Raw genomic sequence first — 14,799 nt, 5'->3', positions numbered from 1 at the left:
GGAAGACAACATTCTGCATGATTAAACGGGAAGAAAATGAAGCAGGGTAAGGAGAGAGAGGTAGAAGGAATATGCTCTCTAGACAGGGTGGTCAGTAAAGGCTTCACTAATAAAGTGGCATTTGCACAGAAACCTGAGTGCAGTGAAGGAGTAAACAATGAAAATATCTTCAGAGAGTACCCCAGGCTGAGAAAATAACAAGTCCAAAGGCTCTCAGAAAGGCCAGATCTAATAGGGCTTGATAGACTACTGTAAGGACTTTCTATTTCATTCCAGCCAACTTTATGTTTTAAAAGAATCATTCTAGCTGCTATGCAGTAACCAATCTATAAGTCACAAGTGGAAAAGAGAGTCTAGTAGAAGCTGTCGGCACAGTGCATGCCAGAGACTATAGCCACGTGGACTGAGTGGTAGCAGTGGAGAAGACGATAGATAGTCACTACATGGTTTTAAGGTAAAAACAACAGATTTGCTGACATAATGGATGTGAAGTACAAAGGTGGGGAAAAGAGCCAGGAATGACCCCTCAGTTTGTGGCCTGAGCAAAAGCAGAAGGACCACTTACTGAAATGGGAATACTAGAGTCACAAAAGATTGGGGTATGGAACTCAAGATTTCAGTTTTACACTCTTTAAGAAAGAGTTGCAATCCACTGTCCAAGAGAAGTTGCCCACAGAGGCAGACAGACATGAGATGGAAAGTCAAAGAGAAAATCTGGACTGCAGATATAAATTTGAGAATCATTACCTTATAAATGGTACTTACAGGTATGGACTAGATGTAATCACATCTAATGGTACAGACAGAAGAGGAAAGAAAGGGACAGGCTGAACCCTTGGACACACTGACACGTAGAAGTCTGGAAGATGAAGGGTAACTCACAAGAGAGACTGAAAAACAGGGGATAATCAAGAGAAAAGAAAGTGGTGTCCCTGGAAACCAGATGAAGAAAGTGCTTCAAGGAGGAAGTGAACAATGGTGTCAAATACTCTAAGAGGACAGTGAGATGAAGATTGAGAATTAACTACTGGACCTGGTTGATGAGGGAGCATAAGGCAAGTTGACAGGCCACAAACACCCCCCACCTCCAGGTGGGATGTATGTGATACTCCTGGGCACTCCTGGCTGCCCAAGAACAAAGGAAAGGGGAAAAACAAAGGGTTAACTGATAGAGATCATAATCCAGCATCACCCCTCCATAGCGATGTGGGAAACAAAGGCAGAAGGAAATGGCAGATAGAACTAAATTTCCTTATAATCTGCAGCCCATTGACAAATACCTGAGGCTGGCCATGTAAAACGCTTCTCCAAGGAGCTCCCTAAGGTCTTAAGCTACTGCTTTACTAGAGGGAAAACAACCTTAGCTTGACACTAGCTAGGCCTCCAGTGTCCTGTGAGTCTTCTTTAGCACATGAAAATCTCACTGGAATCTTCCCCTGGACTTTACCTCTCCCCAGTTCCATAGTATATAACCAGTCTCTCCTCATGGTCCCATGGCAGCTCTTCCTGCCCAGGGGTCCTGTCCGCATGCTTCAATAAAACCACCTTGTTACACCAAAGATGTCTTCAAGAATTCTTTCTTGGTGATCAGCTCTGGACCCCACAAACCCCACTATCACCGCAAAAACTTCATCACTGGCAATACACAGTTGACAAGTGACTTAACCAGAAGGATTACACTAGAGCAATGGAGAGGAAAACCTGATCTGAATGGATCAGAGAGGGCACACGTGCACACGCGCGCGCACACACACACACACACACACACACACACACACACTCTCTCTCTCCCATCCCTGCTTACAGGCTCCTTCTCCCTGATGTTAGAACCTAATCCAACATATAGGGTCATTAACTGCAGTGGAAAACTTTACATAGCTACATTTTTATTTGACACTTTGGAATACATTCTTAATAAAGGGTGTCAGACGATAAAGAGACTCAAGGCAACTAGGAAACAACTGTTTACATAGAGGATGATGTTTCCACTAAAAATAACTGCTCCATTCAGTATGGCATGAAGATGACCTCAAAGACCTAGTGTCATTACTCTGTTGACTTTGCTAATAAGGGTAAACAAAAAATTTTTTGACAGGCAGAAACCACAGAAACCTCCTTCTTTAGTCACCAAAGAGAGAGACAAGCTGTGTAGGCTGGAGTAAGCTTGGACCTGCCTAAACATGGACATGATCTATTCACTGGTCTGTGTCTAACAAGAGCCAACAAAATAGAAAAGGACACATAAGTGGACTCTCCTGTTGTTACCAAATGGGCTGTTTAATGTGCTGTCCTTTACATAGGGTTTCTGAGCTCCCCAAAGGGTGCACACATTGCCTTTCAGCATTGAGGATAAAAGAATAAAAAAATATAATTCATCACTTTACCAAGAGGGATAAGTACTGTTTCAATTAATGTGCTAATCTCTAATGAAGACAGCAGCCATTAGTTAAACAAGCAAACCATTAGGGTAGGAACAGAAATGCCAGTACATTCACAGGTCTACTGATGGCTGCTAGATATTAGTCACAACCTACAAATCCTTAAAAGAGATGAGTAAAGTGTAGTCTATTTCTAAGACTGAAAACTCTACTACTGTTAAATGAAACAGGAATGAACTGGGCCTATTAGCATGGCTGGATCTCAAAAGCATAATGCTGAAGGGAGAGGAGAAATGCTCAGAATATAATTTGATACCATTTATGTACATTTCAGAAAGCACTCACAAAATAATATTCCATATTGGTTACAGATACGGAGAGAGATATAATGACACATATTAAACTACGGATGGTGGTTGCCTTTGGTGGTGTTGGGAAAGGAAATGAGCTGGAAATGATGATTACATAGGATATTAACAGTTAATTCTGGGTGATAGGAATAATGGGTATTTGTTATGTTCTCTTTTATACTTTACTTTTTTAACCAAAAAAATTAATAAAATAACATACTGAGAACCTACATCATGAAGTTCTCTGGGTAGGAAGGGATTGTGCAGACCTGTAAACCATATGAAGAGAGGGTCCATTAGTGGCCGCCACATCATCTGTCACATGGATTTGCCTGTGCATTGCTCTTAGGTCCCTCTGTGCCTTGACTACTGCCATGCAGTCTAGCTATCATTTCACAATTCACTTATCCTGGGATGATGTGGTCAGAGAGTTCACAACAGAGTAACATTTTAACTGTAAAGAACTACTGATGGTCCAAGGAGTTTACAGATCTCAGCCCAGGCTATCTTTCAGGAGCAGCTTCTCAGCCAATCACTTAACAACTCATCAGAACGCATCCAGCCACACCAGGGAACAGACCACTCTGACTCCTCATTAAACAAGGTTTGCAGGGAAGTCCAGGAAACTTAGCAAGGTGAAGACTTTTTAGCAGAACCCAGCAGCAGTCAATGAGTAAAAGCTAAGTAGCAGAGAAACAGCAAAGCTTGTGGATAAATCAGACTCAGGAAGAAGAGTAAAGTATCAATTATGTTAAAATCCAAATTATCATTTTGGCGAGTGCAATTTGGCATCCAGATGGACCACACTAAACAATTCAATTCTATTCAATTATTTAAATATCATTTTGCAAATCACTTACTCGGCAAGTAGAGCTGTTTAAAATCTAATGTTTTAGAGGAACCACATTACAGTTTTGCTCCCATAAAGGAAGACTTTCAGTAGTCTTTACATCATTTACAGTAGATAACTCTAAAGTTTCAATACCCTGCATGTTCCAGCAAGGATGAAGGGAACTAATATTCACTGTGCTCCTTATATGTACCAGGCCCAGGGCTACAACGTTTTACCCATGTTACCTCAATTCATCCTCACAACCATGTAAGATCAATATCATCTAGAGATGATATTCTAAAGATTTATTCTAGAATCTACAGTTCCTAGAGACGAGAAAACTAGGCTTTGACTGCTGAAGTAATTTGCTTAAGGTCAGATGGTTGGGAGGTGGCAGATCCAGACTCAAAGCCTTTCTTCTAGAGATAGCTCATTTAAAATAATAATAAAGTAATATAGATTTTAGTAGGAAACATTATATGTAGTCATCACTGTAAATGAAAATTCTGTGATACATCTGAAGAGGTTCTATGAGAGAACCTGCAAGAAACAGAAATTCTTTGGCTGATAAGCCCCTGCCCCCCAATATTGTGTGGACTATGGAAACCTCCCTGAGATTCAGTAATCCATGATTAAACTTTAATGAACACATGAATCCCTTGGGGATCTTGTTAAAAGGCACATTCAGATTCAGCAGGTCTAGGATGGAGGTAAGATTGTGTAGGTCTAACAAACTCCCCATGATAATGATCTTGTTGGTCCATAGAACACAGTTTGAGTAACAAGGATCTCATCTTACAAAATTATTTTTTTTGAAGACCTTAGGTTTATATCTTGCAGAACATACCGTAAAGGATGATTTATCTACAAAAGGCACTTCTCTCAACATCCCTAAACTACAGATCTGTTATTTCACACAATATCTACCTAAATTCTGTGGTCTCTTTTTCAATTCAATACATTGCATACACTGATTTCTCAGTTAAACATAAAGCATAAGGAATAAGCTAGTTTCAAGATGGACTTTTTACCAGTGACCATTAGTATATTTTGCCTCATGTAACAAAGAAACTGGTTAAAAATAGCAGAACGTACTGAACAATTCTAAGCATTTTTAATAAAATATGTCTCTATGGGGGTGGCTGGGTGGCTCAGTCAAGTGTCCAACTCTTGATTTCGGCTCAGGTCATGATCTCATGGTTCATGGGTGCGAGTCCAGCATCGGGCTTTGTGCTGGTGGCACAGAGCCTGCTTGGTATCCTCTCTCTCCCTCCCTCTCTGCCCCTCCCCTGCTCATGCTCTCTCTCTCTCCTCTCTAAAAATAATTTTTTTAAAAAACCACTATTTTAAACAGCAAGAAAATACAGTCACTTGTTTTTTTAATTTACACCTGAGCAATTTGTTGCAAATTTTAGATCCATGCCATCCTGCAATTTAAAAAAAGAATGGCTGTCATTCTTATCCATACAGGGAATATAATCCTCTTCTAATATTATAAATAACATAAACATATTGGTCAATTATAATAAGGTAAAAGTATTAACCTTAATTAAACCAAATATCATAGTTTTTGGCTAACATGTCTCTGCCATGAGATGGATAATGATAAACAATTCTGCTCCTTGGGCTCACTCATTTGATTAACTGGAGTATATTATGAGGCTAAGGTAATCCTGATCTATCAGAATGCCTGTCTCATCAAATTTTTAATGTTTACTTTATAGAATTCAAAAATCTTACTCTCAAAATCTTTCCAGAATAGTGAATGTTGTATTTTCCCACAAAATAATCCACTGCCTCAATTTTGTTGACTACTCAGCTCTCTCTAGATAGAGACAGAGACAGAGACAGAGACAGAGACAGAGATAGAGATTGGTACATAATCACACCTTTGAAGCCAATGTGTTTGGAGGAAGCCAACTCCACCCCTAGCCAGTCAGCCAGCCCTAAGCCAGGCAGAGTATCCTTTTCCCTGGGCAGAGTAATTGGTTCAGGGATGGACTCCTCATCCAACTGGAATCAATACAACATGGGAAAAGGTTTGTTGTCACAATCCAGGAAAGAAGCTTCCTGACACCTCAGAGGAATGACTCTGAAGCAACCCTCTGCCTGCTCCTGGCAAGTATTAATGAAGCCACATTTTAACCACAAGGGGGAGCCAACCTTTATGATGAAGCTGGCACCAAGGCAGGGAGCAAAAAATAGAAACAAACCACAGGTTGTCCCATAGGAACTACCCTTCATACACTCTTTCAATCTTCTACGCAACCAATATTCCTCTAATTGATCTATGAAGACATTCTGAAAGCCCCCTTCAAATGCCTTGCTTTAGTTCAAAAGTACACTCTGCCACATTTCCCCTGGCACCATAGTCCAATATATCTGTCAAAGAAGGAAATGAGGTTACTGTAATGATGACCCAAACACTTCCCCTTCTTGGAACTCCAGGAAATAAAATAAAGCTCATAATTCAATAGTTTGCAGAATCTCTCTTCCTCTTTTTGAAAAGTGGAATGGCAAAATGGCATTCTCCCATATCTGATCTTCCAGCATACCTCATGGTTGCCAGGATTACTCAACAGTCTCATTTACCAGTTTTTCTTAAACTTCTTGAAATAGAATTTGAAGAAAAACATGCGTTTATAGCAAGGGGGTGCTTAGCTCTCTTTACAATCTTGTTGCCCATTTTAGCTTTTTCTTCCCCTTTGACCACAATTTTAATTAAGGAAGGATTGTCATCATTTTCTCTCCTGTGTTACATTTGATAGAAGCGTATTTGTCTCAAAAAAGAAATCCAGAGGTAGCTACACCATGGTAGGTGTGGCCACTTCATAGTCACCAAGGACTTGGGTTTCTTTTCTTTTACAGCTCAGCAAACTTTAGCAGGTACCTCACAGTCCAAACTAATTAAGGGCATCAACCTTTTTATCCATATTCCAAGCAGCACAAAGGAGAAAGGGAAAAAGGGAAACAGAAGAATATGTCCCTTTCTGTAAAGGACTGCACTGATTGATTTTTGCTAGATTATGCTATGGCTACAAACTCCAAAATAGGGGCCTACAATATTTTTTCTCACTCTCTCTACTCTTCAGATTCATCTCTTACCACTCAGACTCGATCCCCATGCGTGCCTATACCTCCTCTATTCTGACTCAACCTCCCACCCCTCCATGACTCCTTAATACTTTGCACTATGCCCTCTGGAACCCAAAGTCTCCTATGCTGGTGACCTCCTCTCTGGAAGTTGTCTTCACCTTCTTGCTGCAGCTGGAGCCTTCACACACCACTTAAACAGCAGCCCTTTCAGGGCGCCTGGGTGGCTCATTCTGTTAAGCATCTGACTCTTGATTTTGGCTCAGGTCATGATCTCACTGAGTTCAAGGCCCACACTGGGCTCTGCATTGATGTTGCTGAGCCTGCTTGGGATTCTGCCTCCTCGTTCTCTGTCCCTCTCCTGCCTGCTCTCTGTCTCTCCCAAAGTAAATAAAAATAAACTTAAAAAAAAAAAGAGCAGCCCTCTGAAACAGTGGCTATTTTTGTTCTCATACCCAATATTTAACAAGGCTTAAAAGATAGGCCAGGTTCCCCCCCTTGCTCCTTATCTCTATTTTCAAACAACTGTTTTCCCAAATCTCTAAAACTCTCCAGTGACAAGGAAACGTGTGTTATCAGATTAGATTACCACATTAACTTGCTCTTGTTGCAGTAATCTACCTTTCACTGCCTCCCATACTAATGTCCTAGTCCTTGTTGTTACCAACCGTCCTGTCTCCAAAATCTCAATTTCAAGAATTTTATTCAGATCGCCATTTCCTATTGTGCTTGCCCATCCCTCCAACAATCCTGATCCTGTAATTCTTTAACCATATTGGGACCTCCCACTGAGTGCTCCTACATTTCACTGTCTACTACATACTCTTATTTGCCTCCTCACCCTGGATTCCGCAATCCAATATTATAATGTTTCCCTTGCATGTGTCTGTTATGTTCTTTTATCTCTCTCCTTCTGTCTTACACACTCAGAAACATCCCAGTCTGACCTGGTTCCTGCATCCAAGCAGTGGAACGTGGCAGGAGGCAACACTAATGGCTCACCATTCACTGTGTGTGCAAATCTGAAGTGGAGCCTAACACTATCAGATAAGCCTTATTCAACATTTTCTGACACAATTCACTCTCCTCCTCTTCTTGAGGTCTATCTCATAATTTCTCCTGATTCTGCAAACCTCCCAATAATTTGCTTTTTTTTTTTTACTAAGAAAATAGAAGCAAAGCAAAAGGTTAACTACTGTGACAAACCACCCCAAAATTTCATTGAAAAGACTATGAGAGCTCTGGGGTCTAAGCAAACAGTAGAAACACAGGTGGGGAAAGTATAGCAAATAAGACAGCATCAGCAGCAGACTTCTTTATAACTATGTTAAAGGCCAGCACTGATTTGCTGACTGGGACACCCCCCACCGTCATCTGCTCCCCCACCAGGGCCAAAGACCCTGGGCATACAGCAATTAATACTCACCCCAGGTCATGTAGTCTAGACTCCAGCCTTGGTGCCACTGACCTTATGGCTGCACAAACCTTCCAAATGTGGAGAAGGACCAACTAAATCAAAGGCATGAAACTGCAGAAACATAATTTTCCTTATAAAATGACACAATCAGCTTTTATGCTTTATTTCTTTTTATGTATGCAAATGAATGGAGAAGTGGGAGTGGTTTAACTTCTGTAAATCTACTTGAACTCCTCTGGGGGAAGATGTAAATAAGTAGAGCTACACGTTCATTGTAAAGATACAGACATGCTATTATCATCATTAGTAATAATTTAATTTTGCTAGCTAATTGTTACATTTTGGTGCATTCACATGAAAGCAAATTTTGTCTTCCTGCTATCTCTGCCATTAAAACAAAAGAATAATGCTATCCTAGATGATAAGAATAATGACTACACCTGTCAAAATAGATTTATATCTTGAGTCTCATTGAGCCTCTGCAGCATGTTTTGCCAGGATTATTCATTTGTTCTTTTTTCTTTTCTTTTCTTCTTTTAGGGAAGAAGACAGGAAGAAGATTTCCACCTCTACTCTTGAGCCTCCCTCTTAAATGATGCTTGGGGCAACAACCCTTCAAAATTAGGTACCATTCAGTACCAATCCCTTTGGTAACCACTGTAATAACATTAACATGATGAACTAATGAGATATTAATGTGGTTGTAATAGACACTTCCATAGGAGTTCTCTTGTAATTGAGTAGGTTAATAATCTGCCTTAATCTGTGCTTGGCAAATGTAATGTATGATGAATAGGGAAAGGCAGAATTTTGATGACTTTCAGCTTATAAGGTGTTTACTCTTTCAAAACAGAAAAACAAATACCTGTTTTTAAAAGCAGGTGCATGAGTGAACACTGGAGAAAACAGCCCAGAGTGTCATAACCCATATTCCTGGAGGCATCTCAGTGCATTTTATACATTTCACTTTCTAAACAGCAATAGATGTGGGGAATTGATATTTAAGATCCTTATTTGTATTCAATATGTATCTCGTAGTTCATTCATTTATTTGACTTCTAGTGTAACAATACTTAACAATTATAATTACGGATGGCAAAGCCTTGGGAATTTAACAATAGTACCATCAGTGTTGCTTTTAAAGGAAAAAAAAACATAGCAATCCCTATCAAAACAACACCAGCATTCTTCACAGAGGTAGATGAAACAATCCTAAAATTTGAATGGAACCAGAAAAGACCCCAAATAGCCAAAGCAATCCTGAAAAAGAAAACCAAAGCAGGAGGCATCACAATCCCAGACTTCAAGCTATATTACAAAGCTGTAATCACCAAGACAGTATGGTACTGGCACAAAAACAGACACACGGGTCAATGCAACAGAATAGAAAACCCAGAAATGGACCCACAAATGTATAGCCAACTAATCTTTGACAACGCATGAAAGAATATCCAATGGAAAAAAGTCTCTTCAGCAAATGGTGTTGGGAAAACTGGACAGCGACATGCAGAAGAATGAACCTGGACCACTTTCTTACACCATACACAAAAATAAACTTACATTTAGGATGAAAGACCTAAATGTAAGACAGGAAGCCATCAAAATCCTGAAGGAGAAAACAGGCAATAACCTCCTTGACCTCGGCCACAGCAACTTCTTATGTGTCTGTGGAGGCAAGAGAAACAAAAGCAAAAATGAACTATTGGGACCTCATCAAGAGAAAAAGCTTCTGCACAGTGAAGGAAACAATCAACAAAACTAAAAGGCAACCAACGGAATGGGAGAAGATATTTGCAAATAACCTATCAGATAAAGGGTTAGTATCCAAAATCTATAAAGAAATTATCAAACTCAACACCCAACAAACAAATAATCCACGGGCAAAAGACATGAATAGACACTTTCCAAAAAATACATCCATATGGCTAACAAGACACATGAAAAACTGCTCAACATCACTCATTATCAGGGAAATACAAATCAAAACCACAATGAGATACCACCTCACACCTGTCACAATGGCTAACATGAACAATTCAGGCAACAACAGATTTTGGTGAGGATGCAGAGAAAGAGGAACCCTTTTGCACTGCTGGTGGAAATGCAAACTGGTGCAGCCAATCTGGAAAACAGTGGAGGTTCCTCAAAATATTAAAAATAGAACTACCCTACAACCCAGCAATTGCACTACTAGGTGTTTATCCAAAGGATAGAGTAGTGCTGTTTTGAAGGGGCACATGCACCCCAATGTTTATAGCAGTGCTATCAACAACAGCCAAAGTATGGAAAGAGCCCAAATGTCCATCGACTAATGAATGGATAAAGAAGATGTTATACACACACACACACACACACACACACACACACACTGGAATATTACTCAGCAATCAAAAAGAATGAAATATTGCCACTTGCAACAATGTGGATGGAACTGTAGTATATCACGCTAAGTGAAATAAGTCAGAGAAAGACATTAAATATCTTGTGATTTCACTCATATGTGGAATTTAAGATACAAAACAGATGAACATAAGGGAAGGGAAGCAAAAATAATATAAAAACAGAGAGGGAGACAAACCATAAGAGACTCTCAAATACAGAGAACAAACTGAGGGTTGCTGGTGGGGAGCTGGGAGGGGGGATGGGTTAAATGGGCAAGGGGCATCAAGGAGGACAATTTTTGGAATGAGCACTGTGTGTTATATTTAAGTGATGAATCACTAAATTCTATTCCTGAAATCATTATTATACTATATGTTAACTAACTTGTATTTAAATTAAAAAAAGAAAAAAGAAAAGAAAAAACACCACATACCCACCCCTCCCCCAACACACAGACACAGATACATACATCTACATACACACACATAAACACTATGAAAGAACATTCTAAAGTGAAGTAATAATTGCTAACAGAGTCATTCAAAACAGGGTCTGAAGGATATTGAGGAAGAAAGGCCTATGCATATCTCCTGTTTCAATTTTGGGGACACTACAGACTTTTGACTTTCGTCCATTGCACCTAGACCACCTTCTGGAGGATATGACTCTACTCTGGACTGAAATAGAGGTCATGTAATACCTGTTAGCTAAATAGCCAATCTTGTATTAGACAAACAGTTTAACTTTGTCAGCACTAATCATAATTCCTTCAAAATAAGTTATGTAATCTTGTGGGTTTTGCTTTTATAAATCTACACTTCCTGCTTGTAATTTGGGGCACACTTTCAATTTTTAATTTCTGGATCGCAATCCCTAGGACCCAAAATAAATGCTCTGGTTGCTTTACAGCCTCTTCTTCTTGGTTGATAATACACACACACACACACACGTACACTCACACACTAAAGAGTTCCTATTATTTGAAGGAAATAAAGAAATAAGGTCAAGAACCTAGAAAGAAATAAAAAGGAATGTGGTGATGGAAAAGAAAAAGCAAAAGCAAGATTGAAAAGCCAAGATATTCACAGTCTTCCAACTGGATTCAAGAGAATACCTGCAAATAACCCTGGTTTGAACTCTGCTGAAAGAGAAAGGAGCGAAAAGAGCAAGGCCTTTATATGATTATTTATTCCAGCAAACAACAGCACATGGCAACTCAGAGCCTTTCTATTCCCTGAGCTAATATTTGGAAGACACTGTATCTCCGGGGCAAATTCTAAATGTTCCTCTTCTCTCTAAAGAGGAAAGGGAAAAATATCAGAGGTTTCCATCATTCAAGGATAAAAAGAAAATACTGATGAAATTCAACACTGAACATTGTACGAAGAAGATAAAAAATTAAGAGGAAATGTGCTGATAAGCTTTGCTTAGCAAATACAAATGAAGGCTAAGTAAACCCATGTGATTTTTTTTTTAAGGCAGACTTGTTAAATTAACTGGCAGCATTTCAAAATCTCCTTAACAGTGAATGTTGAAGCCGATTCTACTCAAGTATTAACCCCCTCTATGTGAGATCTACTTTCTTGGACGGCTCCAAGTGGTCTGGTTATGTCCAGCCTGAGTACAAAGATGAGAGAGCATGCAGTTTGCAGTCTTGCTCCCACCTTTCCCAATTCCATTTCCAGTTGACAATTACAATGGCCCCCTTTCTCCACTTCCCTCGGAAGGACCTTAGGATGACTCAGCGCCATGAGTCTGCCTGGAGCACAGTCTTCAGGGTGTTCCCTTAGCTGCCTCATCACAACCAGGAGACGGTCAGGTTCTGCCTCTAGTTTCAGCCAGCATTTCATTACTTCCAAACTTTTTGACTCCCCCCTATAAATTTCACACCACTAACAGCTTTCAACACTTAAAGTTTTAGGGGCAATTAAACAGGCAGAAGAGGTAGGAGAAAGGCCATCATCATGGATTCAGAAGGGGCTGTTTCAAATTCTGTTTTTGCCACTTCATACCTTGTTACCTCATCTGTCTGCAGTTCAGCTTCCTCATCTATAAAAAAATCTGTGTTAGACTCCTCAGACTGCCATAACAGAATAACTGACTGGGTGGCCTAACAACAGAAACTTATTTTCTCACAGTTCTGGAGGCTGGAATTCCAAGAGCAAGGTGCTGGCAGGGCTGGTTTCTACTAAGACCTCTCCTCCTGGCTTGTAGCTGGCTGCCTTCCTGCCTTATTGTCACATGGCCTTTCCTCTGTGTGCATATGGAGACAGAGAGTTCCCTGGTGACTCTCCTCTTCTTATAAGGACATCAGTCCTATCAGGTTAGGGCCCTACCCTTACAACCTCCTTTAACCTTAATTACCTCCTTAAAGTCCCTGTCTCCAAATACAGTTACATTGAGAGTTACTGATTTAATACCTGGATCTGGGGGAGACAGAGTTCAGTCGCCCATAACATCAACCTGGAAAGGTTTCAAGGATTCCAGAGTTTTCATGCTACATGATGGAAACTCCTGCCCTGAAATGTGAGAGGACACAGAAGGCCAAATCAAAGCAGCACTGTTTCAGAAACATCTCTGTGAAGAAGGATAAAACTGAGCTCATATATTTCCTCTGGCCCTTATTAGTAAAGGGTCTATGTTTACCAGATATACCTAAATAATTAATGATTTTTTTTTCTTTTCTTCTATTAGGAAACACTGGGATAACCATAGTCCATATGGCCAGAATATACAGAATTCAAATTTCTGTCCCTGCTATTGACTGATACAGTCATTTTGAATATTACAATTTCCCTCTGTTTTTAGAGGAAATCAAATATTGCATAATAAACTGCAGTGCAAACAAAATGCTGTTATGCTTCTCAACAATTATAAATAATCAGATCAACCCTAATCAAATTGGGGGAAAGATTTAGAGTCTACTGAGTCCATTAGCTGTAGGGTAAGGTAAACAGAATAAATAGAATACTCTTAATGAAAGACACAGACCATTGCTAGTTCTGTCCATACCCTCTTCTGAATAGACACAGTGATGTGCAACACCCTGAGTCCCTCAGGTGATTGGACCCAGGGTAGTTACCTAACCCAAAGTTTGCCTAAATCTACATTAGTCAAGGAAAGGTCATGGTTTCCATGTCTTCCCAGCAACAGGACTTGTAAGGCCCCTCTACTGGCTCTATTTCCTGATAGACCCCATGAAACCTCATAAGAATTCCTTGCTCCTTTCTTGGACTGCTTTCAGTGAGTTTTTCCTTCTGAAATCAAGGAAAACCATCACTACCAATTTTAAGTCTAATACCGCAGCTTCTCTTTGCCTTTCAATGCCATCGAATCTGGGAAAACACTCCAAAGCCTGAATGTCTCATAATTCAGTGGCTCCTAAAGGACTTTCTGTTGGTATTTTGTTTATTGGATATGATGTATTCTCTTACTGTTGCTCCACATTCAACATGTGTGGAGACATCAGTCAGTACTGAATCACCATAACAGGTTATCTCCATTTACAAAAAAAATTGTCTTGGCATCTACAGATTAATTCACCTATAAATATTAAAACATATCCTGAGCTGGGGCACCTGGGTGGCTCAGTCAGTTAAGCATCTGACTTCAGCTCACGTCATGACCTCACAATTCATGAGTTCAAGCCCCACGTCAGGCTCAGTATTGATAGCTCTGTCTCTGTCTTTCAAAAATAAATTAAACATAAAACGTTAAAAAAAATTAAAACAAATCGTGAGATAAAGAAAAACACTGGTTAGTATTTCCCAGCAGAAAAACAGAATCAACAGATGAGTTTTCAAATCACACTTCTTACCCTTCATTGTGAAACTTAATCAAAGGATGCTACGGAGCACCTGGGTGGCTCAGTTGGTTAAGCATCCAACTTCGACTCAGGTCATGATCACAGTTCGTGGTCTGAGCCCCCCATCGGGCTCTGTGCTGACAGCTCAGAGCCTGGAGCTTGCTTCAGATTCTTTGTCTCCCTTTCTCTCTGCCCACCCCCCACACTCACGCTTGCTGACTCTCGCGGGCTCTCTCTCTCTCTCTCTCTCAAAAAATAAACATTAAAAAAATTATTTTTAAAGGATGCTGAATACAAGAGGATAAAGCCCAGAGGTAGGAATCAGGAGGCACTGGTGCCAAATCTCCCTTTAACTAGCTCCATGACCTTGGGTGCTTGTCTACCAGAACTTGCAGGTTCCTTCCCATACTAATGAGGGTAACAACGCTTTCCCAAGCTCACAGAATTGGTAGAGGAAGTCAGTATGGCAACAGAAGCACAGAGATGACTAAATACTTACAATGTAACATCAATAGGTTTTAAGAAATAATATATTATTTACT

At 40.0% G+C, this 14,799-nt stretch overlaps 1 long non-coding RNA gene across 1 annotated transcript; it reads left to right on the top strand.

Moving 5' to 3' along the window:
• Nucleotides 1-3,984: 3,984 nt before the first annotated feature.
• Nucleotides 3,985-13,287, top strand: LOC113596145 (uncharacterized). Its single transcript, XR_003416871.2, has 3 exons — nt 3,985-4,270; nt 8,611-8,695; nt 13,147-13,287. It is a non-coding gene; the product is annotated as an uncharacterized LOC113596145 (long non-coding RNA).
• The last annotated feature ends 1,512 nt before the right edge of the window (nt 13,288-14,799 follow it).

This window comes from Acinonyx jubatus, chromosome D4 (assembly GCF_027475565.1).
Source record: "Acinonyx jubatus isolate Ajub_Pintada_27869175 chromosome D4, VMU_Ajub_asm_v1.0, whole genome shotgun sequence".
NCBI classification, from domain to species: Eukaryota; Metazoa; Chordata; class Mammalia; order Carnivora; family Felidae; genus Acinonyx; species Acinonyx jubatus.
This window is presented reverse-complemented; position numbering and strand designations above follow the sequence as displayed.